Source organism: Pteropus alecto, unplaced genomic scaffold (genome assembly GCF_000325575.1).
Source record: "Pteropus alecto unplaced genomic scaffold, ASM32557v1 scaffold12, whole genome shotgun sequence".
Lineage (NCBI taxonomy): Eukaryota > Metazoa > Chordata > Mammalia > Chiroptera > Pteropodidae > Pteropus > Pteropus alecto.
The window spans coordinates 4,538,480-4,551,093 of NW_006432669.1; the positions used below are offsets into that span (position 1 = coordinate 4,538,480).

The 12,614-nt window shown below is 32.9% G+C and overlaps 1 non-coding gene across 1 annotated transcript; it reads right to left on the minus strand.

Moving 5' to 3' along the window:
- Positions 1-369: 369 nt before the first annotated feature.
- On the minus strand, positions 370-488 carry LOC112476224. Its single transcript, XR_003045005.1, has one exon. It is a non-coding gene; the product is annotated as a 5S ribosomal RNA (ribosomal RNA).
- Positions 489-12,614: the final 12,126 nt, after the last annotated feature.

The window sequence follows — 12,614 nt, forward strand, 5'->3', positions numbered from 1 at the left end:
CTTCTATATCTTCTACATTTTAAGGGTTTTTTGTTTGTTTGTTTGTTTTGTTCCTAGTTTTTACTGCTCCTGAGTGACTACCTCCATTTCTATTATCTGCATGCTTATGATCTCAAATCTATCTCCAAGTCACTCTGTCTTCAGAAGTCCAGATGTGTATCTTCAATTGAGAAGCCGGGTTTAAGTTTGGAAGGGAAATTAAAATTGTTGCTTTACTTCCCACCTGTAGTAATCTCTTTATTAATATCCTAATGTCAGAGCCACCTAGATGAACTAAGGAGCTCAAATGATTTTTTCTGTTTTTTTTGGGTAAAGAGGCCTAATTTTTTTTTTTTTTTTTTTTTTTTTTTTTTTTTTTTTTTTTTAACACGCCTACAGCACCTGGTCTTCCTAGGTGGTCTCCCATCCAAGTACTAACCAGGCCCGACCCTGCTTAGCTTCTGAGATCAGACAGGATCCGGAGTGTTCAGGGCAGCATGACCGTAGACTCAAAGGATTTTTTAACAATACCAAATTAAGTTTATCTACCTTGGTCTGAAAGAAAAATAGGTAATTATCTATTTTCTTATCTATGTCTACTTTTTCGTAGTTAGCCTTTCCTGATGTGTATACATGTGTATACATGCCTTTACCTCTGACCATTCCTTCTTATGGATAGCCATAGGGGTTTCTGCTTTTTGTACCCTTGTTGCTACTCAAGTACTAAAATTTAGTTTGTTATGTTCTAATTCCTAACCTTAAAAGACCATTATTCAAACTCTTTAAACCAACTACATTACTTAGAAATGTTCTCTCATTTGTTTTCCCTCTTTAAGACAGATGGCAACTTTACACAGTAACTAGCCTCATGCAATTAGAAGTTGGGAGTGAAAGAATACCCAAAGGGTATTCAAATGTGAAAACTAGTGTTTGGAAGAACTCAGGTTCTATAAGACTTGTTATATTATAAAGTGATTTTTGTGATGTGTGTTTTTAATATTGGACTATAAGATCAAGGACCATGGAATAATGCTTTGCATAGTAGTATACATTCATTCAACAAATGTGTACTCTATAACACTAATTGTATACTTTATAAGACGTTCTAGAAAATATATGAGATACATGGATAAGGCAATCTGCATTCAAGAAATTTATCATGGAGAAGAGGAGACAAATGTAAAAAAAAATGAATTGTTACATACTAAGAGGGTGCAAATAAAAGACTCTCTGATATGAGTGTAGTATAATCAGATATGAGGAGTAGAGTTATAACAATTGAGTTGGTCTTGAAAAATAACTAAAATGTTCATGTTTTATTGTCTTCAGTCATTGCCAAATGTTCTCTGGGGGCAAAATCATCCCCAGTTGAGAACCACTGCTATAGAGCTACATAAGTATTTGGCCTGCTTTCCAAATTATTTATGGTCATATTTACAAAATGTTTTTTACTACTGTTCCATCTTATCAGTCTCTGGTAGTTATTTCCCTGATGCCTGCTTCCTTTTCACTAATTTAATGCCATATGTTTGAGATTTTTGTCACAGCCACACCCCACTTCAAGGTACCAATTTCTCTTGATCTGGGTAACTCCCACTGATAAAATAAATCTTAGAATTTCAAAGACTTTTGATAAATGTTTTTTTCTTTCAGCAGTCTTGTGATAATATAAGACTTGGTCAGAGCATGACTTTTATTCAACTGGTGATTCATGGACCCAGGCTCCTTCCATCTTGTGATTTTGCGTTTGCTAGACCTTTAGAATCATCTGCATCCAGTTTGCAGTTAGGAATAGAGAGAATAAAGAATATACACTGCTTGTTAACTTCTCTCAGAAGTGATATTTCAGTTTACATTCTAATGATGAGAACTAATCACATTGTTCTACCTTGATAGAGGGGATGCTCAGAAATGACTCCCTAGCTAGGCAGCTGCTTCCTGGTAACACCTTTATACTATGGAAGGGGAAGGCACACATTTTAGTGAGTAATTAGCCCTTTCTGAAACAAAAATAGGTAATGTCAGTTATTCTCATAGAATTATCTGCCCTTCCCTAACCTTAACTGAGTTTGTAGTCTTTCATGGAGTTGATACTCTTCTAACATTTGGTCATCCTTAATTGCATTCCTCACTATAGCTGAGATCACCTGAAAGACTATGGTCTCTGCTTATACAGCACTTATTGTGCGAAATATAGAAACATCTGCTAAGGTTTGGTTGGAGCCATTGATAAGATAAGGAACAGGCATTATATTCTGCCAGATGAGGATTCAGCAGTTTGTTTTCTGAGCATGGATGCTCCCCATTCCTAACTTTACCAGCTACCAGAGACATTGTTCTATTATTACCAGGAGCTCTGCTCCCTGAAGACAGGCATCATTTTTTCTCATGCCTAACCTAAAAGATGGTGTATATGCCTGGATCCTTGCACTAGGCCTCTTGGTTATATCTGGACTCTTGCTCCTCGCTTTCACCACTTCATTATATGAAACACAATTTTCTCACAGTTTTGGGTCCTCTAAAAGTTTACCTTCCTGTATTTAAGATGGCTAAAACTGCTTCTTTTAAAAGTACATATACTTTTTATTATTTATATGATTAACATAAGATCAGAATAAAGCATCTGCTGTCTCCATTTTTCTTGATACGAGACGTCTTAGCTATGTAATCTTGGGCGAATCTCTAAATTCTGCTGGTTCTCATCTCTAAAATGGGGATAATACCACAGATTGCTAAGAGGATTAAATAAAATAATGTAAAATATTTTGTGAACTAGTATATTAATTTTTATATTATTAATTGGAAGGATTGAAGGACAAAAGGGAATCAAAGGTGAGAAGAGTAAGAGAGTAAGGTGATTTAAAGAATAGGAGTTATGGCTGAAGGAGGGTATTGTAGAGGTCAAGATTAGCAATTTTAGGTATTTACAATATGTCAAGCTTTAGCACTCCTTTTTCAATTCTCTTAAGCTGCTTTCTCTTATGTGATGTGGCAACTAACTCTTTTATTCATACTCTAAAAGGCACCTTTTAAAAATATTATATGTTGTTTGTAGTTCTCACTTGAAGACATTTCTGAAAAATTCAAGAAAGGGGCATTTCAGTAGTTCCTAATGGTATCAAGGTAATAAAAGGTCGATTGTGGTTGAAGATCCCTTCCAGGTATACAAACTAATATTTTATTAAAAAGTTAATAAAGTTTAAAGAAACACGTAAGAGAAATCTGAAAAAGAGATGGAGAAATGAAGGAACATGGAATTGATTAGTGACAAGCATTTGTATAATCTTTATCTCTTTATGAAAAAAAAGTTGCGAAGTGAGTGATAATGTGGCAGATTTGTTTTTAAAATTTATTTAAAAAAATATATTTAGATGATTCAAGTTGACTGAGAGCAGTTGTGTGCTTTCAGTTATCACTGAAAAGAAACTGGATAACAGTGAGAGTCTACCTTTTCACTAATAGCATTTTGACAAAAGATGATAGAGATGTTTAGTATTTGATGCAATTCTGAAATTGAGAATAAATGATATGAAGCAGCCAAGTAGACTTTCTATTAACCCTTTTTAGACATAATGTCTTTTATGTATCTAACAAAATATCTGCCTTCACAGTATCCTTACTGTTTCCTACAGACTGAGCCTCAGTTCTCTGCCTTTTGCTCTTTGAGCTCTATATTCTCCTACAAGAATGACTTAAGAAAGACCATGAGTTAATTTGTCTGGTATAAATTGACACAAGTAATAGGAAATTGTCAGTATGTATGTGAGGGAAAAGTGTATAAATATCATTCTTTATAAAAGACTTATTTGATAAGGCTTTTCTTATATAAGGCATGTAAAGAAAAATCTGTTGCAAAATGTATAAGGGCTCCATGACAATTAAAAACAAAAGGGTGCATTTTATCATACAATTACACACCACTATTATTTTTTATTCTCATTTAAGTGTTTAAGACTACCTTATTCTTATTCTGTATACTGCAGATATTTTAACAAATGGAATAAAATTTAATGTAATGTGGAAAACTCAATTATCCATGAATTTTTTAGGCTATATTTGTACCCTAGTTAGTAAAATCTCTTTCTTCTTGATCTTAATGGGAAAAAATGTATTTTATATTTTAAATAATAAGATGTCTCTTAAAGAAACAATTACCCCCTTTTAATTTTAGTACTTTGTTAGTTCCTTTAATGTAACCAAGCAATTTTGTTATTCATTCAGTCATTCTCTCATCCCACATATCATCTCAAATTATCTACCTCCAAATATTTACCTACTCCATAACCCAAAATTTAAATAATCATCCCCTAATTCCTTTTTGCAGATTTGTGTGATCATAAACTTGAAATTAAGTAATTTATATATTTTGTATGTTAGAAGGATAACTCTTGTACTTTAGCTTGCTGTAGTACTTCTGTGATCAACATTATGATGAAGAGAGATGCACAACAAGATTGGTGATTTTTGATGAATTTTAGCATACATAAAATCAGAATTATTTTGAGGTTATCATTTAGAAATGCTTACAGTATGTAATACTCATTAATTCGTATGAACCCATGATAGAAATAGTCTGTTTTGTTGACACATGCCAAATATTTATTTATACACAATACCATTTTATATTACTTAGAGATGATTTTCTGGCTTAAAACAAAAAAATCAAATACAAATATAAGTAAAGAGTTAAAAATGTTCAGTAATGATTATATTCTAAAAGTATTAAAATGTCTAATAAAGTTTTATCTTAAGTTTTCATAAAATCTTCCCCAAGATAATATGTGTTTTATTGAATTACAAAGATGCCTGTTCTTTAATAAGTATCTTGTATTTTTACAGTCATCATGATAGATGCTTTAACATCAATCATATGCTCTTCAGCTCTACAGAGTTGCCTTCCAATCAGGCTATCATTATTATTGTGGCTTAACTATCTGGAATATATGAATTTAGCCTAATTAGGCTAAAGCTAATAATTAGGCTAAAGCTAATTTGGTATTTTGAGGAGGAAATTAGTTTTCAAGGATTCAACATGTTTCTTGTTAGTTCATGACAATATACAAAGTTATGTAACATTTTAAAAAAGCATAATATACAAAAAGCTTCAAAATAAATATAGACACATGGAACATTTAATTTCTGTTTACCAGATTAGAATATTTTTTCCCAATCTTTAGCTCATGATAGCAAATACCCAAGAAAAAAGATTCAAGCATGAATGACTGATAAATTCCATCATCTAACAAAATAAAGTTTATTAAAGATGACTGATGGTGTCCTTTCATTCAAATCTACTCAATACCACATGTGTAGGGTGGAAAAGAATGTTGTTTGTGGGCGCCAATGTGAAAAAGGCTATGAGCAGTTTCATATCAACCAATAATTAATGCAGTGTACACAAACAATATAATATTTATTGACTATTTTACAGAGGACTTACATAAGCCAGACACTGCTCCAGGTACTTGGAATTCAGTGAGAGACAGCTGTATATTGAGCTTAGCCCATGGTAACATACAACAAATTATTTTATTTCCCTAAGAATCAGCTAACAACAGGGAATTAGTTTGTGTCTCAACCAAAGGATTAACTTGGTGCTGGAGTTGTCTTCAGATATAATGAACTTCTTTCAGAAGTATAGAATTTTCCATCACTGGTAGAGCTAAAAAATTGATTAGACAGACAATTTGCTAGACTGTTCGGGAGTTCAGTCACTATATTTTGTGTTGGATGAGATGCCCTTTTCAATCCTGAAGCTCCATGATTCTTTCACATTGAAGGTTTGTAAGGAGAGCACTGATCAAATTAACGAACATTAATAAAAATACTTACAGAAGCCTTCAGTTAAGCATTCAGTGAATACCTACTTAGTACTTACTATATATCAGGCACGTTTCTAACCCATAGGAATCTAGCTTTTACAATAAATGTGGTGTTTTTTGGAATATAAGCCTTTTATTTGATTTCTCTGATTTCAATGAACCACGTTTTGCCATGAAAATATGCCCAGTTATGGAGTCTAAAACCAGGCAAATCCAGAAGGAAGTAGACAACAAACGATGAGAAAGATAATATGCCTCTCTTTCAATGACTTTTTGTATTGAATTTCATAGGAATTTGTGGCTGCTTCTGCACTTCATACTATAGATTGACCATTCCCTCTCCTGTTCATTTAAAATTATTAATTATGCTGCAATAACAATAATAATCATGGATAGCATTTATTTTATTTTTTAATAAGTTTATTTGAGCCAAACTGACATAGGCCAGAGAGTAAGATCTCAAATGCTCCCTGGATATCACTTATTATGTGCAATCACCCTTCTAAATTATTTACATGTGGTATATAACTTATTCCTCGCCAAAATATTATGATATGATGTAGGTAGTATAAGTAAGAGTAGTATCCCTTTTTACTGAAGAGGAAACAGGAATGGAGAAGCTAACTAACTCGCCTAAGGTTAAGCAGTTAGATCATGTAAAAAGGCTATTAGAAAAAGCCATATAATGTGCTTATTTTTAATTTGGTTTACTGCGTACCATATAACTTTTCTGGATAAGAGAATGTGTATGCCTGAACATGAACTCTCATTTGTTATCATTTTTAATTTTAAGACATGACAAAAAGAGATGACTATAGTAATATGGATGAAGTGATAGTGGAAGTTCATAAATGTTTCAACAATACTGATTTGGCCATTATTTCTGATTTTCTTTCACAAACACCCCTTCCTCTACTTTCTTACTGAAATGAAGGTATTTCTTAGGATTCTCTCGAGCTCTTCTACTCTGCTCTTCTCCCTTGCCACTGAATGAATCCCTGACTGATCTTTTTCCAGATATGGATTCTATCACTACTGTAAATTTTTATAAATCTCAACTCTACATTTCCAAGTAAGCCTACTTTCCTTTGTTCCAGATCAGTAAATCCAACGATCTAGGCCAATTGAGATTTTCAATTGTATTTTAAACTTAAGAAAATCTACCTAATCTTTATAATATTTGTTTAGTTAATTTGCTATCAGTGAGGTCATAAACTAATTATCACTAAGGTAAAATTAATCTATATCAACATAGATAGCAATGTAGGTAAATAACAGTTTTCTACAATAAATTTTTCTAACAAATATAATTTCTAAAAATACTTTAAATCTCAAACAATTTTGAAGATTCCTTTTTTTTTTTTTTTGGCCATTTTCAGGAGAGCTAGATGCAAACTCAAATTGTAATGGGGCACAAATAACTGTTGATTAGTATTTAATGACAACTTTTATGTAGTCACCAAATCTCTCTTTTTACCTAATTACCAAGAAATAATGGTTTGTTGTGAGACTTAAGTTCTTAAAACATACATGACAATAGATCTCCATTTGTTTCTATTTAAAATGTTAACAGAGATTTAAATCTTCTGACTCCTGTTAAAATTTTTAGTCAAGATGAATTAAAACATTTCTGGTGAGGCTTATAATCATCATTTTGCTTAATGTAGTCCAAGAAGAGGAATAATGAATACCACACACTTCATTTATTGGCTGTAGATAGAAATCTGAAATCAATGGAGAGGGCTAAATTATGAGTTGTTATACAATACTTACATAAATTCGCTCATTTAAAAAATCATTTATTTGACAAACATTTAAAAAGTATATGCATAAGTCTAGATAGGATGGGATATATTAAAATAAATAAGACATAACCCCTGTCAAGGAATTTAGGGTCATAACTACATTTTCAATATTAAAATCATGTTCACTAGAGTTTCCCACATCCAACAATAGAATCTTGGACTCCGTAGGTAATGAAAAGACCCTGTGAAAAAATCTCAATATATAGTAAGTAAATTATCTGGGATGACTAAACTACCTTGAATGTATAAACCTAAACCTTATGTAGAATTTTCTTTGAAACTAGCAATGTTATCATAGAGCTCCAGTTAATTTCACAAAGCTACTCTGAATAACGGTTATTAAAAAGTATTATAAAATGTGACCCGATTACCTATTTTTTTTTAAATTAATAGACTTGATTATTAGATCAGTTTTAGACTTATAGAAAAATTATGCCAAAAATACAGGGACTTCCCTTATATCCTTTCTTCCTTACCCCACCCCTACTCCTTGTAGTCTATTCAATTATTAACATCTTGTATTAGTGGCACATTTGTTATAATTAGTGAACCATAATGATAAATTGTTATTAAATAAGTCCATAGCTTACATTAGGGTTCACTCTTTGTGCTGTACAGTTCCATGGGTTTTGACAACAGCATTATGTCATATATCTACCATTACAGTATCATACACAATAGTTTCACTGCTCTAAAAATCCAGTGTTCCACCTATTCATCGTCCCCTTCCCTCACTTCCTACCTCCTCTTGGCAACCACTGATCTTTTTATTCTCTATAGTTTTGCCTTTTCTACAATATAGTTGGAATTATACAGGGTAGCCTTTTCAGATAGGCTTCTTTTACTTAGCAATATGCATTTAATACTCTTCCATGTCTTTTAGTGGCTTGATACTTCTTTTCTTCTTGTCACTGAATAACATTCCATTGTATGGATACACCACAGTTTATACATTCTCCTGTTGAAGGAAGGACATCTTGATTGCTTCTAATTTTTGGCAATTATAAAGTTGTTAGAAACATTTGTATATAAGTTTTTCTATGAACAGAAATTTTCAAGTCATTTGGGTAAATATCTGGGAGGGCAATGGCTAAATCACATGGTAAGATTGTGTTTAACTTTGTAAGAAACTACGAAACTGTTTTCCAAATTGGTTGTACCATTTTGCATTCCCACTAACCATGAATTAGAGTTCCTGTTGCTCTACAACTTCACTGGTATTTGAAGTGTGGTCAGTGTTTTGGGTTTTAGCCTTTCTAATAGGTGTGTAGTGATCTCACTGTTGTTTCAGTTTGCAATTCCCTAATGGTATTTGATGCTGGGCATCTTTTTATGTGCTGATTTGCCATGTATATATTTTCTTTGATGACATATGTGTTTAAATTTTTTTGCCAACCTTTTATTGGGTTATTTGTTTTCCTATTGTTGGGCTTTAATAGTTCTCGGTATATTACAGATATAAATCTTTGATCAGATATGTGTTTTGCACATTTTTTTTCTAGTCTATGGCTTTTTGTTTCATTCTCTTAACACTGTCTTTTGCAGAACAGAAGTTTTAAATTCTAATAAAGTCCAACTTATTAATGTTTTCTTTCATGGATTGTACTTTTGATATTGTATCCAAAAAGTCATCACCAAAACCAAGGTCACCTAAATTTTCTATTGTTTTATCTTCTAGAAGTTTTATAGTTTTGCATTTTACAGTTAAATGTATAAAGCATTTAAACAGTTTTTTTTTATATATAGCACATAAAATCTGTGTCTAAGTTCCTTTTTCTTTTTTCCTGGTAAGTGTATAAAGCATATAAACAGTTGTTTTTTTTTTTTTTATATAGCACACAAAATCTGTGTCTAAGTTCCTTTTTCTTTTTTCCTGGCATGTGAATGTCTAATAGTTGCAGCACCATTTCTTGAAAAGACTGTCCTGGAAGATAACACACACACACACACACACACACACACACACACACACACACACATACACACACAACTTCATACAAAAGACAAAGTGTACAGCCAGCAGAGACAGAAATAACTCACACTCCGCTGACACATTTTGAAAGTTGAAATCATTGTTAAAATTTTGTTATATAAATGGTTTTGATTCTAATATCATTTAGGAGCATAAATAATCTTGAAATCTTTAATTTTGGCAAAGAAAGTACAAGTTTAGGTCTCAAGGAAGTTCAAATAGCTTTTCTTTTTTTTTTTAAAGGACATTTTAAATGGAGTAACATCCCCATCTTGTGGTGTCCCAGAATACTGCTTTTTAAAGGTATTTTGAGTTTACATGTTTCTAGGTAAAATATAGTTACTTGATTATTCATGGGAACAGGGGAGAATAATCATAGAAAGTTGAATCTACAATTTATCAACTTCTTAAAAATGTTCATCAAAGCTATACTACATTAATGAAAGAGTTAAATTAGTAAATAGTAGGTGCTGATTAACTGTAATAAACTTAAAGCAGGAACCAAACTTACAAGAAGTCTTGTTATTTCCTTGTCCTTTATAATATAATAATAAATGAGGATCACTACCCTCTCCCTCCTGCCCTCAAGCTTTCTTTGCTACACTCCCTTCCCTCAGACTGGGATCCCTCTGGGCTATCTATAACATGGGATGAAGCCTCTAAAAATGCATGCTTAGGAATGTAAATGTGTTCTCTGTTCTGTACCATTTGACATTTTTATTGGGCTCTTTCTTTATCATATGAGGTTTTAATTTTAATTAATATAGGATTTAGTAGCATTCAGTGAAGTGGCTCCGATGTGTTAAAACTGCAAATGGGAACATAAAATTAGGGAATATGAGATTAATCTGATGCTCTTATGCATCAGATGCTTATAGTCTAGTTGAGGACAGATATACACACAAGATTAAAATAAAATCACACACACAATTAAAAAACAAAGTAACATAAGTTATTTTGAAGAGCCACATCACATTTTGTAGTTCTTTCCCTCTATCTTTTGCCTCAGTCATTCCATATATCTGATAACTCATTGAGGAAGGATTTACTGAGCACTATTTTGATAATACCATACTAAGTGCCATGAAGGATACAAATAAAACATACAAAGAAAAGAAAATCAAGGCCCTTATAATCTAGTCAGGGTGACTAACAAACAAAGCTGTCTTAGAGAACGTAAATGCCTGCAGCTACACATAATATACTGAAGTCATGAAAGGGAAGAATGGGAGGTTTTTGTCTTTATCAGCTTCCTCCGCATATTTTGAATGTATTTTATTTATTTTAACTTTTTAAAATTAAATATAGTTGACATACAATAGTATATGAGTTTCAGTAGTCAGATTTATTTCTATCTTCTAATTATTATTTTTTTAACAGTAAAGTAAAGGCCTTGGTTGTCCTATCTTAATTTCTACACAATGGTTTTTAAGGATTCTAAACAGTGAGATGGAGAAAAAAAAGACTATTGCACACCAAAATATTAAATAGATGTTTTCATTCTTTAGTTTCTGAACTTTCTCTATGAGTGTCCTCTTGAGTCTACTCTAGATATTCTTGTGAGAACTTCCAATGGTGGTGAGGAGGTTTTTTCTGCAACAAGGAGGCAGACAAGGAGCTACACCTGGAGGCACCTCGCAGCTGCCCCATGAGAAAATACAGGAAACCTGGATTCAGACAGCTGCCACAGAAAGTAGCCTAAGGTAAGGTTTGTCGTTTGTTCTTTTTTGGTTTGTTTTTGTTCTTAATGTTGTAATTCCCTTCACCTGTACCTACCCTACATAAGGTTCAGATGCAGAACCTGTTTTGGGTGGTGACAAAGAGAATTAATCAAAATCTGTATTTAAGTGTATAAAGGAGAGGAGAGAGCACTAACTTGAATCTCTCCTCCAGAAAATCTGATATAATTGGACTGGGGCACAAACGGTTTTTAAAGTTGAGACCTCAGGTGATTCTAATGTACAGCCAAATTGAGAATCGCTGTGTTAGAAGCCAGTGTGGGAGAGGCGGCTGCAGCAGCAGCTCTGAGGTAACTGAGTAGTTACCTAATTGTTGGCATCAGAGCCATGAGTCCAGGGGGTCCAGAAGGATAATTGTTGTCCAGACTTATGAAGGAGCAGCACCCCGGCACTGAAGAGAGAGTACAAATGTTCTGCTTCCTGGTGCAGAGGGGTCCTGAGAGCCTGCTGTTATGTAAGTAGGGGCTATTATGATCTTGACCGTTCAGGTTACATAATAATTCCTATGAAGAATTGTCTTCAGAAAGAAATATTTAAGTTCTGGGAGTCTGAAGTCACATGATGTCAGACATATTCATGACTATATTTGATAGCAGTTAAAGATATTTCCCATATTTGTGATGTATGAATAAGAAAGATAGGTCTGAGAAGCTTTCCAGATAAAAGGAGAGTAAAGAGATATAACAATGAAATATTATATGAGATAATGGACTGGAAAACAAATCGCTATAAAGGCTATCATTGGGACAATTGGTGAAATTTGAATATGGAAAGATTAGTTAACAGCATTGTATTAATGTTGTTTCTTTTTTCCCCATGTTTTTTATTTTTTTAATATATTTTTTTTAATTAAGTTTATTGAGGTAACATTGGTTAATACAATTATATAATTTTCAGGTGTACATTATAATTTGACATCTGTATATTCTATTGTGTGATTACCACCCAAAGTCCAGTATCCTTCAGCTACCAAGTATTTGATCCCCTTTATCTGATTCTCCCTTCCCCTCCCCTCCTATATTTGACCCCTTTTACTCCCTCTGCCTCCCCCACTTCTCCCCTACCTCACTAGTAACCACTACTCTATAGTCTTCGGGTAACCACTAGTCTATAGTTCATGGCCAAGAGTCTGTTTCTTTGTCCTGTTCATTGGTTGCTTTTAGGTTTATATCCCACATATAAGTGATATCATGTGGATTATCAACTTTTTCTGTCTGGCTTATTTTGCTTAGCACGGTTATGTCGAGGTCCATCCATGTTGTCACAAATGGCAGTATTTCATCTCTTCTTATGGCTG